The sequence below is a fragment of the Alligator sinensis genome, unplaced genomic scaffold (genome assembly GCF_000455745.1).
Source record: "Alligator sinensis unplaced genomic scaffold, ASM45574v1 scaffold211_1, whole genome shotgun sequence".
Lineage (NCBI taxonomy): Eukaryota > Metazoa > Chordata > Crocodylia > Alligatoridae > Alligator > Alligator sinensis.
The window spans coordinates 878,560-882,706 of NW_005842024.1; positions in this window are offsets into that span (position 1 = coordinate 878,560).

Here is a 4,147-nt window from a genome sequence, read left to right on the forward strand (position 1 = left end):
GGATTCTTTGGCTTAAGGACTGCCTGTGAATGCAGGGGGTTGGACTTGATGGCTCAGTCTATGTTCCTGTACTTTCATATAAACATTCTCTCAAGGTAAATATGTTTCCCCCAGATGAAAAGGCAAGTGGAATTATTTTGGATACATCTTTACTAAAAATTGAGTTAATGTTTTAGATGATGCAAAGGATAAAAGAAACCAGTTATTTCACCCATGTTTTGTTCTATCTCTGTAGCAGAAGTAAAAACTAAGAGGATTTTTATATGTAACTGAACAGTCTTGACTGTGAACCTGAAGGAAGCAGAAACATTGATTAAGATAACCATTTTTATCTATTTAATTTTGTCACCATACCTGTACTTTAGATAATTTAGTTCTGGATATAAAACTGGTGGCTAGATCCAGACATGCAGACATGTGTGGTTTGTGGCCCTGCAAACCTGTTTGCAGGGCCACAACCCACACAAGTTACACATTAAACAGTGTGTGGTACTACTAATTTGCAGTGCCAGAGCAAAATTTGCTACTAGGATTTCTCAGTAGCAAAAAAAACCAACAAAAAACCCCAACCCTGGAAAAAAAGTGGTGCAAACCATGCCAAAGTGGTGGGCCTTGGAACAAGCACAGAGATGGTCCAGGGCAGCCTGATATCCCATCTCCGCATACTGTGGAGCCCCTGTGCTGAGGCCCCCTGTGCCCCAGCCAGCCGTTCCCTGTCTGGCTGGGGCACAGGGTGCCTTGAGACAGGGGAGCAGGCAGGCCTGGACTGGCTGCTCCCCTGTCTCTGTGTGCCTCAGCATGGAGGCACATGGAGCCCCTGTAGAGCACATGGCTGGGGTGCAGTGTGCCTGAAGACAGGAGAACAGGGATGCAGCGTATTTCATTTCAGGGGCTCCTTAGCATGCAGAAATGGGGGCTCAGGCAACCCTGGTTCTCAGTGCCTAAATCCATTTTCAGAAAGTGCTTTAAGGTTTTAGATGGAGCAGCATTTATTAAAATCAATTCCCACAACACCCATCATGATAGCAAATAGGTACATGTACACATATGGAAGGACACTGAGCTCAAACTATAGTAAAAAGGCTGTCACTAAGAAACTCTTCTCAACCAAGACTAAAGTTAAAGGTACAAAACAAAATCGATCATTAAATGCACAGCAGAATTGGTGGAGTGTTGTCTAGTCTGAGGTTTACCTATTGCAGGTTTGGGTTGGAGATGCATTACAAATATTCTTACCTTTATTGGGGTTCAGAGTTAACAGCTTTCCTCACAAATTATAAGTTTCAGTAAAAATGTTTGCAGCACAGTGATAGCCAGATGCGCTAAGTGAATTCTTAATGAAGTCCATGTGAGTTTGTCATAAGCCTCAGTAAGCTCAGGGTTTTACTCTGCCTCAAGAAAGCAGGCAGAAGCAAGCAGCTGTAACTTTAGTCACTCATTGAAGAACTCTGAAATACACAGACAGAAACGCCAGCCACAAACATTTTATAGTAATATAAATTAAACCTTTAACTCACCTCATTCACGTGGCCTCAAGAGTAAGTTTTATACATGGATCGGTCCACCAACTATGCCTAACAAAGGGTGTTTGTACCTGAAAGCTTGCAAAGAACTTTTTTTCCAACTATTTACTTGGTCTAATAAAAGATATCACATCTACCCAATGGACCTTGCCTGCCTATGTACATGGTGGAAGACATTAATTTAGTCCAGGGGTTAGCAACGTTTTTGGGCAGTGCTACAAACACCCTCAAACTCAATTTGTAAGATGTTGGCATGCCAGGGGTGGATGGTGGGGGAGCTATGAGGGGCCCAATCCTTGTCGTGGCAGTGCAGCCCAGCTCCTTCCATACCGTCTGCCCTGAGCTGTGTGTCAAGAAAAATGCCTTCACATGCCATGCTCTGGCACCTGTGTCAGGGGTTTCATATCCCCAATTTAGTCTTTTAGCCCTTTTTTGTTGCTGCTTTTACCAGTGAAAAATGCAGAATATTTTTTTCCTCAATTTTAACAGTTAAAAATGCTGAACATTTTCCTCCTCAATTTGCAGATTCTTCAAAGAATTCTATTGAGACCTGGAGACCAAAAGGTAAGATTTCCCTTCATTAAATGAATATGTGTGTGTGTGCGTGCATGTGTGTGCATGTGTGGACTTTAATAAAATTAACGTTATAATAAATCAACCAAGAATTAAGCAAGGCTTTGTCTTTCACTTACAAAATGAGAGTTTTCCCTATAATTAATTCAGTTGCTCCATAGTATTTGACTAACCATCTGATTTAATCTGTTCCTATAATTATTCTAAGTGATTTTAATTAGTACCATCTCTAATGCAATTTGTTACTTCTTTAAATATGCACGTGTTGTATAAAATGGGGATTACTAACACATCCAAGTATTTTTTCATATCAAATTTTAGCTTTATTAAATTAAACTGAGATTTGTTAAGGTTCATAAATGAGAGGAATGAAAAATCAGAAGTGTCTTTTTTTAATATTGTGATATTTTTAACATGATAATTCTGATAATGGAAAAAAAAAGATGTTGGATCAGCTTTTTAAAATGTAAGATGCGTTCGAGGCTTGAGCATTGAATCTATTATATCTCACATCTATACAGCCTACTTCTCAAACCCAGCCTGTAGAGTCTGTTGAAAGTTTCCTGGTTTACTTTCTTGTGTCATTCAGATCGTACTGTTACCAGACTTTAGAGGATTCAAAAGACCATGGTTGTCAGAAAGTTCAGATGAACTGCTTTTGTACAGAGCATGTAGCCCTTCATTAGTGAACCTGTATGTAGTCTGCAGCTGCAGAGCCTGGTTTAAGATGTTGAAACATGCATTTTTATTTCAGGGGATACCCTGTATACGATGTATGCCAAAATAGTGATTATTTTGGGAAACAGAAATAAAGTTTTATATTCATGTTCCTTCTTTAATTGGTGAAGATAGAACGGTTATTTTTACATATGTAAAAATGTAGGAAGGGAAAACTAGAATAACACTTAACAGGAATTAGAGTAAATACCAGCTGAAAAAAGTAGGAAATAATACAAACCAGTTTCAGGATGTTTGAATGTTACAGTTCCTAAAACTGCTAAATTTAAAGGGTTCCACACTTTATATACCTATGGGCTTAGATAAATCATGAGAAGAGAAATAACCCATCAGAAATATAGGTATAGTCAGCACAGTATAACACAATCAAAACAAATTAACATAAACAAGTAAGAGAACCCACCAGGCTACAGCTCAAACTACTTCTACAAATCTGGATATTTAGCCCCGACTCCCATAGGCAGTCTCCTCTCTGTCTCCATAGCAGCCAATTTTATTCTTTCCTTAAGCAAGAGGAAAATGTAGATGAGATAAAGTTAGCCCCTTTGTTCAACAGAGGCTACGGCATGTCCCTGTAGTCCAAGTACGCAAATTACAATTGAAATCCACAAGCACTAATTGTTGCCAAAAAGTTTGCAGTTTCATATCTGTAGGCAAATCTGTAATCAATGGCTCACAGAGAGAAAAATATTTTTGTAGATAATTTGTCTACGTCCATAATTAATTTCATTTTCTTCTTGGAAAAAAGCAATCTGGTCACACATCCCAAACTGCATGATCTGAGTCTAAATTAGAAGCAAACATGTTCAAAACACAGAGATGAGGAGTACCTGTGGCATGGGCAAAAATAAGCCCAAACATTTGGCAATACTAGGTGTATGAAAACTCTATGTAATGGTAGCTGTGCTTCCTCTGCTTCAACTATGTCCAATTTCCTGTTTAAGGGAAAAAAAAAAAATTAAAAAATGTTAGAAGGGAAAGACCGGTAAGGTGTGTGGGGTCTTTGGCTTAATATACTCTTTCTTCCTTGCAGGAGGATACTGATTCTAAAAGTTCAATGCAGGAAATCCTTTGGGCCTTGTTACATGGTAATTTTGGGCAGTTCCTGGAGACCTTACTACTTGGACTAGCCGCACATTATCACCTAAAACTAGTTACCGTGGCAAAGAATTTTGGTGTCTGGGGCAAAGCACACCGTGGCAGCCTCGCCCTGCACGCAGATCCAGGGGGTACACCCTCCCACTGCCCAGAATGCCCAGGAGTGCATGCAGCAACAGGAGCTGCCCTCCCCCTGTCCATGCATCCCCCCAAAT